At 43.7% G+C, this 19,071-nt stretch overlaps 1 long non-coding RNA gene across 1 annotated transcript in view; it reads left to right on the top strand.

Annotated features, from left to right (window-relative positions):
- LOC145879807 (uncharacterized) overlaps nucleotides 1-18,618 on the top strand; it is a 164,619-nt gene extending 146,001 nt beyond the window's left edge. The window contains exons 3-4 of the long non-coding RNA XR_014392607.1: nucleotides 3,314-3,380; nucleotides 8,679-18,618. This is a non-coding gene — a long non-coding RNA (uncharacterized LOC145879807). The remainder of the gene's footprint in view (nucleotides 1-3,313; nucleotides 3,381-8,678) is intronic.
- The last annotated feature ends 453 nt before the right edge of the window (nucleotides 18,619-19,071 follow it).

The raw sequence follows: 19,071 nt of genomic DNA, 5'->3' as shown, positions 1-19,071 counted from the left end.
ACCCTCACCCCCTTACCCCCTGCTCTCCCCATCCCCTCTCCCCTCTCCCCTCATCTCTTCACCCCCCCCATCCCCTCACCCTCACCCCTTACCCCATGCTCTCCCCCATCCCCTCATCTCTTCACCCTCCATCCCCTCACCCTCATCCCCTTACCCCCTGCTCTCCCCCATTACCTCACCCATTGGCCAATCTACCAACAGTGCAAGCTTTAAAGGCCTATTCTTTATGTCAACTCATTTGTCTACAGAAGTAAGAAAAATACAATTTTAGAAAGCTATTGACTGAGTGGAAAAAGCAGACTGGCATGCACCTAAGAGCAGTACCCTATGCCAGCACGAAAAATCTTAAAGGTGTTTTAAAAAGGAGTGAAAGACTGAATCGTTTAACCATGTCATCTCATGAAACTCTGGGAAGCAATATGGCTAGAATTTAGTTTCTCTCCCCGTCGTCCTGTTATTTTCTGTTTTCCGGCCCTCAACTCTCAGAGCTTATTCAGTTTAAAGGAGGTTCTTAACTCAAGGCTTTGTGTCACTTGGAAACAGTGCATTTGTTGCCAAGGTAACCGGTCTGGTCCGGCGAAACTCTGAAACGGAGACAACCTCTGTTTGGGGCGGGGCGTGGCCAGGCCTGACTTATCAATGGTAGAGAGCTGCTTTAGTCCAGAAACCACTGGTCTTTTAAAGAGACCTGTATGTCTCATTTCCAAGGCTTGCAGTAACCCGATATCCTTATAATATGAGCACATCGAATAGTTGTGAAATGGTAGAATGGAAAATCTTGTTTCAGTCTCCATGAAATGCCAACCTTGTGATGCACTGAAACAGAAGCTTTGTCACATGGGACACTTTGAAAGATTGAAGAATGTGACATTCTGTGGACGTGTTCCAAAGGGCCGGTCCTATTAAAGGTCTTGTGAATATAGACGGGATACAAAACTAAGTAGTCAAACTTTTCATTGATTGGGGCAAAACATAGTGGAACAGTGAAGTAAGGCCTACACACTAATTCGATCCAACACAAACCTTTTGTTCCTATTAGTTCACAATGTTTCACTCCTGAAGAGACCTTGGCCTGACAAAACTTTGTGAAGTCATAAAGGCATGGCTACAGTATGTCTTAGATCAATAGTGTGTGAGTCGTAGTTCACTCAATAGATATCTAGAACAGGAGCCATGCCAAGGCAGAGTCATGGAGTCATCATGGGGCTGGGCACAGAGAGCTCTGCAACAACACAGCCAGAGAGCCATGTCAAGGCAGAGTCATGGAGTCATCATGGGGCTGGGTACAGAGAGCTCTGCAACAACACAGCCAGAGAGCCATGCAGGCAGTTTTTTTTATTTGTACCTTTATTTAACTAGGCAAGTCAGTTAACAACAAATTCTTATTTACAATGACAGCCTACCGGAGAACAGTGGGCCTTGTTCAGGGGCAGAACAAAATATTTTTACCTTGTCAGCTCGGGGATTCAATCCAGCAACCTTTCGGTTACTGGGCCAACGCTCTAACCACTAGGCTACCTGCCGCCCCAGTTAGTTAGGCAGACAGTCATACGGTCAGATATGCAGGCAGGCAGGCAGGCAGGCAGGCAGACAGGCTAGGAAAGCAGGCAGTCAGAGCGTCAGGTAGACAGGCAGGCAGGCAGTTAGAAAGGCAGGGGTTTAAACAGAGACGCATGACCAGGCATGTTAACACAGGGATTACAGCATAAAACACACAGAATAAAACCTTCGAGGAAATCAGACGAATGTTCCAGTGAAACTACAGGAACTATTGACCCCCCTTCTCCTTCCCCCGGTGTCAACAGCATTTACACATGGATATCGTAAAAGAGACAGTTGCAAACAAAACTAGAGCATTTTAATGGTCGTCAATGTAAAAACTATACAATGGCAAATTCCTCAGAGACTGGTGCGCCCACTGTTTCACTAATGGTGTGCCTAGAGACATGACTGTGTGCCTGCTAACATGACTGTGTGCCTAGAGACATGACTGTGTGCCTGCTAACATGACTGTGTGCCTAGAGACATGACTGTGTACCTGCTAACATGACTGTGTACCTGCTAACATGACTGTGTGCCTGATAACATGACCGTGTACCTGATAACATGACTGTGTACCTAGAGACATGACTGTGTACCTGCTAACATGACTGTGTACCTAGAGACATGACTGTGTACCTGCTAACATGACTGTGTACCTGCTAACATGACTGTGTACCTGCTAACATGACTGTGTACCTGATAACATGACTGTGTGCCTGCTAACATGACTGTGTGCCTAGAGACATGACTGTGTGCCTGATAACATGACTGTGTGCCTGATAACATGACTGTGTGCCTGCTAACATGACTGTGTGCCTAGAGACATGACTGTGTGCCTGCTAACATGACTGTGTACCTGCTAACATGACTGTGTACCTGCTAACATGACTGTGTACCTGATAACATGACTGTGTGCCTGCTAACATGACTGTGTACCTGCTAACATGACTGTGTGCCTAGAGACATGACTGTGTGCCTGATAACATGACTGTGTGCCTGCTAACATGACTGTGTACCTGCTAACATGACTGTGTGCCTAGAGACATGACTGTGTGCCTGATAACATGACTGTGTACCTGCTAACATGACTGTGTGCCTGCTAACATGACTGTGTACCTGCTAACATGACTGTGTGCCTAGAGACATGACTGTGTGCCTGATAACATGACTGTGTACCTGATAACATGACTGTGTACCTGATAACATGACTGTGTGCCTGATAACATGACTGTGTGCCTGCTAACATGACTGTGTGCCTGATAACATGACTGTGTACCTGATAACATGACTGTGTGCCTGCTAACATGACTGTGTGCCTGCTAACATGACCGTGTGCCTGCTAACATGACCGTGTGCCTGCTAACATGACCGTGTGCCTGCTAACATGACCGTGTGCCTGCTAACATGACTGTGTGCCTGCTAAAATGACCGTGTGCCTGCTAACATGACCGTGTGCCTGCTAACATGACCGTGTGCCTGCTAACATGACCGTGTTCCTGATAACATGACCGTGTGCCTGCTAACATGACCGTGTGCCTGCTAACATGACCGTGTGCCTGCTAACATGACCGTGTGCCTGCTAACATGACCGTGTGCCTGCTAACATGACCGTGTGCCTGCTAACATGACCGTGTGCTTGCTAACATGACAGGGTGCCTGCGTGTGTTTGTGTGTCTGCTAACATGTTTGTGTGTCTGCTAACATGTTTGTGTGTAGTCTATAACAGCTTTTACTGGACCACCAACTTGCTGTTCCATCTGTTGTTTTCCAGGTGATACCAAGCACTAACATCAGGCAGAAGCTACAACGATGGAGTTGGGAAGATGGACATTCAACAGGTAAGAATCACATCCATTTAAATATTGCCTGTTTTCACAGAAGAATTCTATCCAGTCAGTCCTGTACTAACAGACATACTGTAGATCAGTGTTCACAGTGGAATTATATCCAGTCAGTCCTGTACTAACAGACATACTGTAGATCAGTGTTCACAGTGGAATTCTATCCAGTCAGTCCTGTACTAACAGACATACTGTAGATCAGTGTTCACAGTGGAATTATATCCAGTCAGTCCTATATTAACAGACATACTGTAGATCAAACAGGACAGTGACCAGTGGATGACTACTGTAGCTGCCATTTGAGATGTGATCAGGTAGGGTGGCATATGTATTCTGGGTGGGTGTCACCATCCGCATCGACACAGTACTCTGAGCTCCCTGCACACACACACACACACACACACACACACACACACACACACACACACACACACACACACACACACACACACACACGACGCTGTGTAACTCACTCTAGTCATGACAGCATGGTAAAGAATGCAGAGGCCGAGGCACAACAGAGATATCACTTCAAACCCACAGGCCGGAGTCTCAGATCCTTTCAGTGTATTGAATGAATGGAGATATGCTCTGATGGGCCACCTCAGAGCCAACCAGTCGCCCAGCTCAAAGGGAACTTTTGATATCTGGGCTGTGTAGCGCTGTGGCAGCCTGAATGAGAGGTGTGTGTGGGACGTAGAGGGACAATCACAGAGAATGGACGGTGCTCAGTGCACCACTATTAGGCTGGAGGTGGGACACCCAGATTTGACCCTGACTCAACAAGAACTCTCTCGCTCATAAGAGTGAGTCATATTCTGAATCTTCCTCTCTCTCTCTCTCTCTCTCTCTCTCTCTCTCTCTCTCTCTCTCTCTCTCTCTCTCTCTTTCTCACCTTCTCTCTCTATTTCATTCTACACCCCTCTCTCTTTCTCCTCCCTATCTCTCTCACCTTCTCTCTCTTTCTTTCTTTCTACACCACTCTTTTTCTCCTCCCTCTCTTCTCTCTCTCCCTCTCTCTTCCCCCTCCCTTTGTGAGAAGGTGAAGGGGAGCATTGTTTTTTTCTGTGTTGATGTGGATGTGGATGGCAGAGTACCAGTAGACAGGCAGATGTGCTGATGAGCCGATAAGGAGAGTAGTAGGCAGCGCTTCAACCAACATGTACAGCCAATGTACAGCCAAATACGCACAACGTCAAGAAAGACAGGTACTCACAACTGTGATGTGTTGGCCGTCAATGGCCTAAATCATAGAAGGAGCGATACGGGCCAGCCTCAGGCCCAGGCACCACAGACAGGTTGAGGCCAGGTTTAGCAGGCTGATTCTGCTGCAATACTGGTTCAGCTCCAAGGTACAGGGGCCGGATTCACAAAACCTTCTTAAGAACAAATTTCTTCTTAACTGTCATGCCCTGACCTTAGAGATCTTTTTTATTCTCCATTTTGGTTAGAGCAGGGTGTGACTAGGGTGGGTACTCTAGTTTTGTATTTCTATGTTGGCCTGATATGGTTCCCAATCAGAGGCAGCTGTATCTCATGGTCTTTGATTGGGGATCATATTTAGGCAGCTTTTTCCCACCTGTTGTTTGTGGGATTTTATTTTTAGTCAGTGCATGTTACACCTCTGTCGTCACGGTTTGTTGGTTGCTTCTTTTTTTTCCTTGTTGTTAGTTGTAAAGTTTCACTAAAATAAAATGTGGAACTCAGAGCACGCTGCACCTTGGTCCTTCTCTACACACAGACGTGACATTAACTGCAATTTTTTCATTAACTATAGATTTATGAAGAAAGTTAAGCAAAGTTTCTATTCCTCAATTGGAAATGTTCTTAAGGTTTTTCCTAAGTTTCTTCCTAAGAAAAAAGTTAAGAAGAAATTAGATTCTTGAAAATAATGTTTTAGGATCTATTCTTGAAAATGTACTTAACTTTAGGACAGCTAAACCCTTGTCTTGAGACGAATGGATACTTTTGTAAACATGAACGTTTTCTTGCGCCACAGACACAGTTGGCTACAGGATATTTAAATATAGCAAGAAAACAAATTAAACACACATTATCTAGCTAGCTAGTAATTAACAATATATTACAATATTCTAGAAGTGTTAAATAGCTAGCGGTATCTTGTCAATTTGCAAAGAAGAACTTGGCTAACTTAGCTAACGTTAACGTCGTTAGCTATGTTGTTGGCTATAAAGGTCTTTACACATTAGCTAGCTAACGTGGGTAACTAACTTAGCTGTCGCGCAGTCCCTCTACCACCATCTCTATGATGGACGACACCTTCTCCTCCAGCTGGTCCACATGAATGGTCTCTCAGCTCCCTTCTTAGCAGCCGACTTGATGTCGGACCTCTTCTTTTTTTACGCCGTCACTGTCCCTTGCCATACCGCCGTCGGCAGAGACAGACTCAGCCACTCTCACCCATCCTCTCTTTTTGGTCTCAGCAGTGACCCGGCAGTTATCAAGTCTCCCCAACAACAACCTTTTCCTGGCTGCTATTTCCTCCACCATCTTCAAGCTCTTGTTTGCTGAAGTTTTTATTGTGCTTTCCTTGGTTATCCATTTTTGATTTTGATATAGCTAGTCTGATGGCTATAATGTGTGAAAAATAACGAAATAACCAAATCCTATCATCGCTGTCACTTAAGCTTATTTATTGGTTTCAAGCACGTCACTAATGCCACATAAGAAGATATTTACGAAGTTCCTAAGAAAACTACGAATTCCTAAGAACATTTTGAGGAATTGCATTTTCAAACTATCTTATGAACTTCTTAAGTAATGTTTTGTGAATCCGGCCCCAGGAGGCAGGTACAGGTACTAGGCAAGAGGCCTAGGAACCTGGGAAATTAGAAAATATCCTGCAACTGTTCTCCAATTGACTGGATACGGGATAAGAGAGAACAACAGACCTCCGTTCCATTTATAACATCTGAAGGTGTATCTTTTTCGAACCAAAACCAACCACCGTTGACCAATCAAACAGTACCAAGTTTACAGTAACCTGATCACCCAGGCCCCATCTCCACAGGGTGTCATAGCATCTGAAGGCTTGTGTGGAGGATGAGCCCAATGTAAATAGACAATAAACCCCCTTTGCATAGAGCAATGTAGAGTTCACCCTGTACAGATACAAGGTACCACAGAGATCATACATCCATATAGATGGCATTCACAGGAGGTTGGTGGCACCTTAATTGGGGAGGACCGGCTCGTGGTAATGTCTGGAGCAGAATAGGTGGAATGGTATTAAATACATGTGTTTAATGTCATTCCATTCATTTCGTTCCAGTCATTATTATGAGCCGTCCTCCCCTCAGCAGCCTCCACTGATGGAATAAAAGTTATCCTCAGAGGACAAGTTTAAGATAGATAACAGATAGCTGCTGAATGATTATTCTATCACACATTCCAGTAATCAGTCCTCTGGATACTGTAACAGAGAGATACATTTTGGCCCCTTAGAGGGGGAAGGACTGACTGGTCCTTGGGCATTGTCTTTTGTGTTTTGCTCAGACATTTGCCATGCAGCCTAAGCACAGAGATTACATACATGATGGCCAAACCTACAGAGGGAGACAGAGGAGGAGGGAGGAAGGCCAGCACAGAGGTAGAGGTAGAGGGGAGTGAGTCAGGGACAGTGGATGGAGGGTTAGAGGGGGAGGTATGCCAGGTAGGAGTGAGAGCGGGATGAGGGTAAGGGAGATAGAGGAGAGAGAGAGAGAGAGAGAGAGAGAGAGAGAGAGAGAGAGAGAGAGAGAGAGAGAGATTCTGGGCAGGCAGGTCAGACAGGTAGTGGTGGAACGTGACTCCCTGCAGGTATTATCAGGCTCAGGGCAGACGGAGCAGAAAGAAGAGTGGCGTGTTGACAGATCACTCCCTGTCTATTGACACGTCCTTCCTCCCCTGAGGCTCTATATGATGAGACAGTCTCTCTGCCTAGTCTGCACCATCACCATGACAACCCATAGAGGAAGTCAACATCTCAGTGATGTCATTGTGTGGGTGGCTGTTGGGAAGGTTTGCAACACAGGTTAATTAAAAAGCATTGATTTGTAAATAGGCCACCTTCCTGCACTACCTCACCCTGGGACGCCCCCGTGCCACCACAGCTTCAGATAGACCCCATAGTAACTAGAGTAGCGTTGGAAGCACTGAGGTTACGAATCAGCAAAACAGTGAGAATGCTAAAAGTCTCTCGTTCTCACATCAAAAAGCTAAATGAAACAGCACAACTGTTTTGGAATAAATTATTTCCCATTAGTCCCTCACATTCAAATGTAACTCTGAGCACATTTGTGACATTTACAGAACATAATAATATTCCATCATAGTTCCTGGTAGATCGGGACTTTGTTTATACAAGATACAACTGGTTTCCTTTAATCAGATGGGCCTCCTGTCTCGGATTGAGCTCTGTGCCGTTCTAGAAGGGGAATTGCTCAGGGTTGGTGGAGTGTTGATTGATGTGTGGTCCTCTAATCTAGCCTGGTACTGTACTGTATTCCAGACATGGGTTCAAATAGTATTGGTTTTTGTTCATTTGAGTGTTGGCTTGGGCCTGCCCGTAGTGCCAGATGGGCAGGGTTTCCAGATGTGGGACTATTCCACTGGTTCCATTGTGAAGGGAAAGCTAATTTGAAAGGAAACAACATACTACTTGAACCTAGGACTGTACTGTAGTACTGTAGTCCTCAACTGCATGCACTGTAGGGTGGCTCAATGTGATCCTCATTGCTGGAAGCAGAACTCCACTGCTCCATTGCTTTAGCCTTGATCTCCTCAACACTGGTAATGTAATAATTGGGATAATTCAGATCCATCCAGATTCATCCACAACGTCACGTTGAGTTAAGGCCCGCTGGATGGAAAGCACCTGAAGGCAATGCGATCTGCTCTGCTAGAGCCATCAACATTTCTGATGTCTTGATTTATTAACAAAGCCTGTCCTCTGATTCCAGAATATTCTGGTTTAGATTTATTCAATTCTGTGGGGGGGTTGTTGTTTCCATCATTTATGGGGTGGTTTTAGCCAAGGAAGATTTATTTTGAGTGCCTGTTTCCCAGAACAAGTTTAAACCTACTTCTGGTCTAAAATGCATGGAGAGTCTTCATTGAAAGAGTCTTCATTGAAAGAGCTTTGAAAGTGCAGGAATAGACTTTATCTGTGTCAGACTTAACTGAGTATTTGAATGGGTCACTGTTTGGAATGAAGTGTACATACGCTGTCTATTTTAGGACATCTTCAGGGATGTATGGACACTCAGTCATCTGCTCCTCTTGCTGTGTTTTCAGGGGTGGAGAGAAGATGGCTACTGGATGTTTCCTGGACTGGATTCTGTATCAGCAGCAGCAGTGAAAGTTCCATTTTGGATCTGGCTATCATCAATATCATTTATTAATATCAAAATACAGCCCTTTAGACTATTGTGAGGAGTGTAGTCCAGTGTTCCTCAGCCCCTTCTGGACAGGTACATAATGGGACACATCACACTTTCTCAGCCCCTTCTGGACAGGTACATAATGGGACACTTCACATTTCCTCAGCTCCTTCTGGACAGGTACATAATGGGACACATCACGCTTTCTCAGCCCCTTCTGGACAGGTACATAATGGGACACATCACGCTTTCTCAGCCCCTTCTGGACAGGTACATAATGGGACAGTCCACTTTTCATCACATCCCTCCCTGGAAAGGTACAGTCCACTTTAACCACCAACACCCCTTGCCCCCATAACGTACATGGGACGGTCTCACATTTCTTCTGGAATAAGACATGACAGTCATCCACTCCAGTTCACCCAATGGGATTACAACAGAATGACTTTTATTCTACTGCACATGTCTATAGGACTGCCTTTCTGTTTAAAACATCTATGTAATGCACACTGAGCTGCTGATGTATTTATTGAACATGATACATGTACTTCTATTTTCTAATTTACTATATTATGCTTTTATTGAAACTTGAAGAATCCTGAACAGGTCCGTTGAAGATTTCTGAGGGGACTTCAATATGCCACTATTTCAACAACATAAAATAAACCTGTATATTGAGACATGTTTACCTTCTCATCGTATCAAATGTGACAGTATTACAGTACATTGCAGCACTTGCCACTTGTCAGGTCGCCATTGTAAACAATGATTTGTCTCAGCTGGATAATGAAATGTTAGATGAAACAAATAATACATTGTTCCTCGTCGGTTTTGCAAACCAGTTGACATCTCTATCCAAACAGCTTCTATCCAAAAAGTAAATGTTGACCTTTTATTAATTACTGCTGTCAGAGTGTCTTATCTTCTAATCTATGGTAGTTTTATAGATCAATAAGTCATGTTGTCTATCTGTCGAGAGAGAGAGAGAGAGAGAGAGAGAGAGAGAGAGAGAGAGAGAGAGAGAGAGAGAGAGAGAGAGAGAGAGAGAGAGAGAGAGAGAGAGAGATAGAGATGCATACACACACAGATAGAGAGAGAGAGATGCATACACACACAGATAGAGAGAGAGAGATGCATACACACACAGATAGAGAGAGAGAGATGCATACACACACAGATAGAGAGAGAGATGCATACACACACAGATAGAGAGAGAGAGATGCATACACACACAGATAGAGAGAGAGATGCATACACACACAGATAGAGAGAGAGAGATGCATACACACACAGATAGAGAGAGAGAGATGCATACACACACAGATAGAGAGAGAGAGATGCATACACACACAGATAGAGAGAGAGAGATGCATACACACACAGATAGAGAGAGAGAGATGCATACACACACAGATAGAGAGAGAGAGAGAGAGAGATGCATACACACACAGATAGAGAGAGAGAGAGAGAGAGAGAGAGAGAGAGAGAGATGCATACACACAGATAGAGAGAGAGAGAGAGAGAGAGAGAGAGATGCATACACACACAGATAGAGAGAGAGAGAGAGAGAGAGATGCATACACACACACAGAGAGAGAGAGAGATGCATACACACAGATAGAGAGAGAGAGAGAGAGAGAGAGATGCATACACACACAGATAGAGAGAGAGAGAGAGAGATGCATACACACACAGAGAGAGAGAGAGAGATGCATACACACAGATAGAGAGAGAGAGAGAGAGAGAGAGATGCATACACACACAGATAGAGAGAGAGAGAGAGAGAGAGAGATGCATACACACACAGATAGAGAGAGAGAGAGATGCATACACACACAGATAGAGAGAGGGAGAGAGATGCATACACACAAAGATAGAGAGAGAGATGCATACACACACAGATAGAGAGAGAGAGATGCATACAAACACAGAGAGAGAGAGAGATGCATACACACACAGATAGAGAGAGAGAGAGATGCATACACACACAGAGAGAGAAAGGGAGAGAAAGGGAGAGATGCATACACAGATAGAGAGAGAGAAAGGGAGAGAAAGGGAGAGATCGAGAGAAAAGGAGAGAGAGCGAAAGAGAGAGAAAAGGTAGGGAGATGAGAGAGAGAGCGAGAGACTAGGTTCCCCCAGTGTAACCGATGTGAAATGGCTAGTTAGTTAGCGGTGGTGCGCGCTAATAGCGTTTCAATCAGTGACGTCACTCGCTCTAAGACCTGAAGTGGTTGTTCCCCTTGCGTTGCAAGGGCCGCGGCTTTTGTGGCACGATGGGTAACGATGCTTCGTGGGTGTCAGTTGTTGATGTGTGCAAGGGTCCCTGGTTCGAGCCCAGGTTGGGGTGAAGAGAGGGACGGAACCTACACTGTTACACCAGCCACATCATAATTCACACAGGCATAAATGACCTGAGAGCCCAGCAGGAAAGGGCGGCCACAGCACTCAAGGGAGTGATTGAAAAAGCTTCTTCCACTTTCCGCAACACACAAGTGGTTACCTCCAGCCTGCTACCACAAAAATTCTTCCACCCTGCCACCATACAGCGGGCGAATGCAAGCATTTCCCAAGACTGCGCCTCAAAACCTAATGTCTACCTCGCCCACCACTCCACCCTGAACTTGAACAGCCTTTACGACCAGGTCCACCTCTACAAGGCAACAATCCCAACTTTTGCAAGGACCCTGAAGAACGTCACCCCCAACCGTAGCCCCAGAAGCTCACACAGGAGCAACTGAGCAACGGACACCCCGCCCAGACCAGCGAGACACCCTCCCAGATCTGCAAGACCCCGCCCTGAAGGACCTGCACCGAGAGAACCCACGGCAAGAGGACCTACACCCAGACCACAGCATCACCAGCCACACCCCAACCAGCTAAGACCACCCCAAGCAGACCCTGGCTACACCCTATATAGGCCTCCCATATCAGACCTATGCCCCTTCTGCCCACCCCATGCCCCCCGCCCCTGCAGCAAGGACCTCAACATGACAGCGGGACATATGCCCAGGCCGTGAGCAGAGCAACAAGCCCAACCCCCACCATTACACCTGCCCAAGCCCCATCCTGTGACCTAAGAGGTATGTATCAGATGCTCAACATACTCTGCTCACACCTATTGTGATGGTCCAGGCCTAAACCTCACAAAAACAACACTACATATTATGGAACACAAAGCTTTTACTATCTTGTCCTGGAATATACAAGTTCTGAGGTCATCTGTGCTACCGATATCCCCCCCATACGATGACAGCTTCTCCATCCTATAGGGGGAGATCAACAATTTCCAGGCCCAGGGACATGTACTAGTCTGTGGCGACCTAAAAAAACAGAACTGGACAAGAACCTGACACCATCAGCACACAGGGGGACAAACACCTACCTGGGGGTGACAGCATCCCCTCCTCATTATGCCCCCCCTAGACACAAAATGGGTTACAACTCCTGCAGCTCTGTTGGATGCTGGGTATGTACATAGTCAATGGTAGGCTTCGAGGGGACTCCTACGGTAGGTACACCTATAGCTCATCTCTTGGCAGTAGTACTGTAGACTACTTTATCACTGACCTCAACCCAGAGTCTCTTAGAGCATTCAGTCAGTCCACTGACACCCCTATCAGATCACAAAATCACACTGTACTTCAACATAGCTATGCTCAATCATGAGGCATCAAAGGAACTGAATAATATTAAGAAATGCTATAGATGGAAGGAAAGTAGTGTGGAAATCTATCCAAAAATAATTAGGCAACAAAAAATTCAATCCATTCCAGACAATTTCCTTGACAACATGTTTCATTGTAATAGTGAAGATGTAAACTTAGCAGTAGAAAACCTCTCAGCTTCCCTATCAAATCTACAAATTTCAAGCAGACAACCTAATAAAATGAACAAGGACAAATGGTTTGATGAAGAATGCAAAAACCTAAGAAAGACATTGAGAAACCTATCCAACCATAAACATGGAGACCCAGTAAATCTGAGCCTACGCCTTCACTATGGTGAATTCCTAAAACAATACAGAAATACACTACGGAAAAAGAAGGAACAGCACGTCAGAAATCAGCTCAATGTTATTGAAGGATCCATAGAATTTAACTACTTCTGGGAAAATTGGAAAACTCTAAACAAACAACAACATGAAGAGTTATTTATACAAAACGGAGATGTATGGATAAACCACTTCTCCAGTCTTTTTGGCTCTATAACAAAGAACAAACAGCAAAAACATGAACATGATCAAATACCAATCTTAAAATCGACTATTAAAGACTACCAGAACCCACTGGATTCTCCAATTACATTGAATGAACTACAAGACAAAATGCAAACCCTCCAACCCAAAAAGGCCTGTGGGGTTGATGGTATCCTAAATGAAATGATAAAATATACAGACCACAAATTCCAAATGGCTATACTTAAACTCTTTAACATCATCCTCAACTCTGGCATATTCCCCAATATTTGGAAGCAAGGACTGATCACCCCAATCCACAAAAGTGGAGACCAATTTGATCCCAATAACTGCCGTGGGATATATGTCAACTGCAACCTTGGGAAAATCCTCTGAATTGTCATTAACCTGTTTGGGCTAGGGGGCAGTATTGCGAATTTTGGAAAAAATATGTGCCCATTTTTAACTGCCTCCTACACCAACTCAGAAGCTAGAATATGCATATTATTGTTCAGGTTTGGATAGAAAACACCCTAAAGTTTCTAAAACTGTTTGAATGGTGTCTGTGAGTATAACAGAACTCCTATGGCAGGCAAAAACCTGACAAGGTTTCATGCAGGAAGTGGCCTGTCTGACAAGGAGTCGTGCGTCTTGCATCTGTTTATTGAAGAGTAAGGATCTTAGCTGTAACGTGACAATTCCCAGGGCTCCAATAGGCTCTCAGAACCCGGGAAAAACCTGAACGATGACGAGGCAGCCTCTGGCTGAAACAGATTATCGCCTTATCCAAGTGGCCGATCAGAGGACCATTGAATGAGGCGCGTGCACGATTCGCCCCCGTGGAGAAATTTCATTCGGCTGTTTAGCTTATTGCAGATTCCCGGTCGGAATATTATCGCTTTTCTACGAGATAAATGGCATAAAAATTGGTTTTAAACAGCGGTTGACATGCTTCGAAGTACGGTAATGGAATATTTAGACATTTTTTGTCACGCCATGCGCCATGCGCACGACCGTTATTTACCATTCGTATAGTGTCTAGAACGCACGAACAAAACAGAGGATATTTGGATATAACGATGGATTATTTGGGACCAAACCTACATTTGTTATTGAAGTAGAAGTCCTGGGAGTGCATTCTGACGAAGAACAGGAAAGGTAACAACATTTTTCTTATAGGAAATAGGATTTTGGTGAAGGCTAATCTTGCCGGGTGTCTAAATAGCTAGCCGTGATGGCTGGGCTATGTACTTAGAATATTGCAAAATGTGCTTCATCCGAAAAGCTATTTTAAAATCGGACATATCGAGTGCATAGAGGAGTAATGTATCTATAATTCTTAAAATAATTGTTATGCTTTTTGTGAACGTTTATCGTGAGTAATTTAGCAAACTGTTAGTAAATTCCCCGGAAGTTTGCGGGGGGTATGCTTTTTCTGAACGTCACATGCTAATGTAAAAAGCTGTTTTTTGATATAAATATGAACTTGTTTGAACAGACATGCATGTATTGTATAACATAATGTCCTAGGTGTGTCATCTGATGAAGATCATAAAAGGTTAGTGCTGCATTTAGCTGTGGTTTGGGTTTTTGTGACATTATATGCTAGCTTGAAAAATGGGTGTCTGATTATTTCTGGCTGGGCACTCTCCTGACATAATCTAATGTTTTGCTTTCGTTGTAAAGCCTTTTTGAAATCGGACAGTGTGGTTAGATTAAGGAGAGTCTTGTCTTTAAATAGCTGTAAAATAGTCATATGTTTGAGAAATTGAAGTAATAGTATTTCAAACGATTCAAAAATCGCGCCACTGAATTCAGGTGGCTGTTACGTAGGTGGGACGAATTCGTCCCGCCTTGCCCATAGAGGTTAACAGCAGACTCGTACATTTCCTCAGCGAAAACAATGTACTAAGCAAATGTCAAATTTGCTTTTTACCAAATTACCATACGACAGACCAAGTATTCACCCTGCACCCTAATTGACAAACGAACAAACCAAAACAAAGGCAAGGTCTTCTCATGCTTTTTATATTAAAAAAAAAATTCTGGAAAGTGGTGTTGGGGGAAAAAAATACGACATTATAAAATCTATGTACACAAACAACAAGTGTGCGGTTAAAATTGGACAAGAACACACACATTTCTTTCCACAGGGCGCGGGGGTGAGACAGGGATTCAGCTTAAGCCCCACTCTCTTCAACATATATATCAACGAATTGTCGAGGGCACTAGAAGAGTCTGCAGCATCCAGCCTCACCCTAATAGATTTTGACGTCAAGTGTCTACTGTTTGCTGATGATCTGGTGCTTCTGTCCCCAACCAAGGAGGGTCTACAGCGGCACCTTGATCTGCTGTACAGATTCCGCCAGACCTGGGCCCTGACAGTAAATCTCAGTAAGACAAAAATAATGGTGTTCCAAAAAAAGTCAAGTTTCCAGGACCACGAATACAAATTCCATTTAGACACCGTTGCCCTAGAGCACACAAAAAACTATACATACAGGTAACTTCCACAAAGCTGTGAACGATCTGAGAGACAAAGCAAGAAGGGCCTTGTATGCCATCAAAAGGAACATAAAGTTTGACATACCAATTGTGATCTGCCTAAAAATACTTGAATCAGTTATAGAACCCATTGCCCTTTATGGTTGTGAGGTCTGGGGTCCGCTCACCAACCAAGAGTTCACAAAATGGGACAAACACCAAATTGAGACTGCATGCAGAATTCTGAAAAAAATATCCTCTGTGTCTAAGGTAAAACACCAAATAATGCATGCAGAGAAGAATTGGGCTGATACCCACTAATTATCAAAATCCAGAAAAGAGCCGTTAAATTCTACAACCACCTAAAACGAAGCGATTCCCAAACCTTCCATAACAAAGCCATCACCTACAGAGAAATGAACCTGGAGAAGAGCCCCCTAAGCAAGCTGGTCCTGGGGCTCTGTTCACAAACACAAACACACCCCACAGTGCCCCAGGACAGCAACACAATTAGACCCAACCAAATCATGAGAAAACAAAAAGATAATTACTTGACACATTGGAAAGAATTTACAAAAAAACACAGCAAACTAGAATGCTATTTGGTCCTTAACAGAGAGTACACAGTGGAAGAATACCTGACCACTGTGACTGACCCAAAATAAAGGAACTCTTTGACTATGTACAGACTCAGTGAGCATAGCCTTGCTATTGAGGAAGGCCACCGAAGGCAGACTTGGCTCTCAAGACAGGCTATGTGCGCACTGCTCACAAAATGAGGTGGAAACTGAGCTGCACTTCGTAACCTCCTGCCAATGTTTGACCATATTACAGACACATATTTCCCTCAGATTACACAGACCCACAAGGAATTTGAAAACAAATCCAATTTTGATACACTCCCATATCTATTGGGTGAAATACCACAGTGTGCAATCACAGCAGCAAGATGTGTGACCTGTTGCCACAAGAAATGGGCAACCAGTGATGAACAAACACCATTGTAAATACAACCTATATTTATGTTTATTTATTTTCCCTTTTGTACTTTGAATATTTGCACATCATTACAACACTGTATATATGCATAATATGACATTTGTAATGTCTTTATTATTTTGGCACTTATGTGATTGTAATGTTCACTGTACATTTTTTATTTCACTTTCATTTATTATCTATTTCACTTGCTTTGGCAATGTGAAAAATATTTTTCCCATGCCAATAAAGCCCTTAAATTGAAGAGAGCGAGAGAGAGAGAGAAGAGTGAGGGCCAAGTGAACTGATCTATCCAGTCAACATCCTGTTCAAAACGTCTCCAGTTAAACCAGATTGATTAGAGATGATAACTAATATGCCTGTGTCATAAATCATGACAGGTACTGTATCTTATTACATGACTCTATCTACTATCTCACGGTTGTATTTATGGTTCTGATTACCTTGAGTCACATGAGAAGCTACAGTACCTGCCTGTCCTATTGGTCTAGCAGTCTAGTGTGTGTTTAGACCCAGGCCTTCCTATTGGTCTAGCAGTCTAGTGTGTGTTTAGACCCAGGCCTTCCTATTGGTCAAGCAGTCTTGTGTGTGTTTTGGCACAGGCCTTCCTATTGGTCTATCAGTATGTGTTCAGGCCCTGCCCGTCCTATTGGTCTAGCAGTTAGTATGTGTTCAGGTCCTGCCCGTCCTATTGGTCTAGCAGTTAGTATGTGTTTAGGCCCTGCCCTTCCTATTGGTCTATCAGTTAGTATGTGTTCAGGCCCTGCCCATCCTATTGGTTTAGCAGTTAGTGTATGTTTAGGCCCTGCCCTTCCTATTGGTCTAGCAGTTAGTATGTGTTCAGGCCCTGTCCTTCCTATTGGTCTATCAGTTAGTATGTGTTTAGGCCCTGCCCTTCCTATTGGTCTAGCAGTTAGTATGTGTTTAGGCCCTGCCCTTCCTATTGGTTTATCAGTTAGTATGTGTTCAGTCCCTGCCCTTCCTATTGGTCTAGCAGTTAGTGTGTGTTTATGCCCTGTCTTTCCTTTTGGTCTAGCAGTTAGTGTTTTTGGGCTTTGCTCCCTGGCACGTTGTGTGGTGGCTGTTACTATGTGGGTGTCATGACGTTGGCCTCTTTTGGTACAGGGAGGACAGTTGACCCCCTCCCTTCTGCAAAACCACCCCCTACCTGCCCCCCAATCCACCCTGTGTGTAAAGGGTCGTAAAAACTCTAAAATTCCAGGAGAGTCTCTGGCCACATGGCCCATAGAGAGACACAGGAAATCCTTCCAACTCATAGAATTGGAGAGCCAAGCGACATTTTGTGTTCTGGAGAAGGTATGGAAGATTGGTGAAGAATCCAGCTACGAACTGATCCGCTTGGTACAATTTTGTGATACTCAGAAGAGACAATATAGCCATATTACCATAAAACTGTTTATATAATAGCATCATAATGGTTGTATAGAATGTATTAATAAGGATAAAGCTTTTGTAAGACATTGAGATGCTATGTACTGATGTAATGTGATAGAATTGTATTTCTGTAACCAAATCTAACTCAGTCATAGGCACGCCCCCAGGGACCCATACAGGACCAGGCGTCATTTGACAAGCTGTTCTATGGGCACTATAAAACACCCCCTGATTTACATTTCTTGAGACCAGGCCTACACTCTATGGCCAGAGGTTTGACCATCCAAGTACTCTACTGAAAGTGAACCATACCACGTGGTTAACTTTTAGACTATTGATACCGACAGAATAAGAACAAGTCTTTGATATTAATTATTAGTCTGCAGCTAAGTAAATTATATCATCGAACGCGAAGACCAACGAAACAACCATTCGATGACGACATTAATGAATGTCGCTCTGAAAGATCCATTCTAACCGAGAGAGAGAGAGAGAGAACGCGGACAAAACTCCCCAACAGAACAGAACTCTCGAACAAGGATCACGACGACACAAGAGCGTAAATATATATTGATTGCAATTGTTCCCGAATGAGTGAGCCTTCAATTGTCAATTGTTAATATTAATGAACTCTGTGTAACTGCCACAGCTGACCTTTTATGATCCATTGTTCAACAGGCCGACCTGCCTGTTTAGCCCACAAGGGCACATTCCTATACCAATCCTTTGTGATGATAATTACTGTTTGTATGTTTTTCTGTTAATTACTTAGTGTAGTAAATAAATGATTTTAAGACAATTGATGTATGGATGATTTTAGTAAAGACTGGGTTCGTGCAGATACAACAATTTACGACGTTTGGAATGAGACTGGACTAGAGGTAAATACACCATTTAAACTAGAAGATAATCGGCCTATACTATAATAGAATATAATATTATAGTACAGGAAAGTTATATTAGGAAAATTATAGCTTTGTAATCTGAATATTCTCCTTGGTGCACCGATCTCCTAGTTAATTACAATTAAACGATTAATCAGTTTAATCGCGTGATAATAATTACAGGGAGCTAATTGATAAACATATCTTCAGTTTAATGGTACCCCCAAAGACACGACATGGGGTAATAATGATATCTAAACAAGGCAGTCTGTCATCATGATTATTCATATTATCAAAACAAATAGATAACACTTTATTTGGATAGTCCATCTGTAGACTATCATTCCCATTTCAACTAACTATCTACT

Source organism: Salmo salar, chromosome 06 (genome assembly GCF_965601325.2).
Source record: "Salmo salar chromosome 06, fSalSal1, whole genome shotgun sequence".
In the NCBI taxonomy this organism is placed as follows: domain Eukaryota; kingdom Metazoa; phylum Chordata; class Actinopteri; order Salmoniformes; family Salmonidae; genus Salmo; species Salmo salar.
Note: the sequence above shows the minus strand (reverse complement) of the source record. Positions and strands in the feature narration are given on the sequence as shown.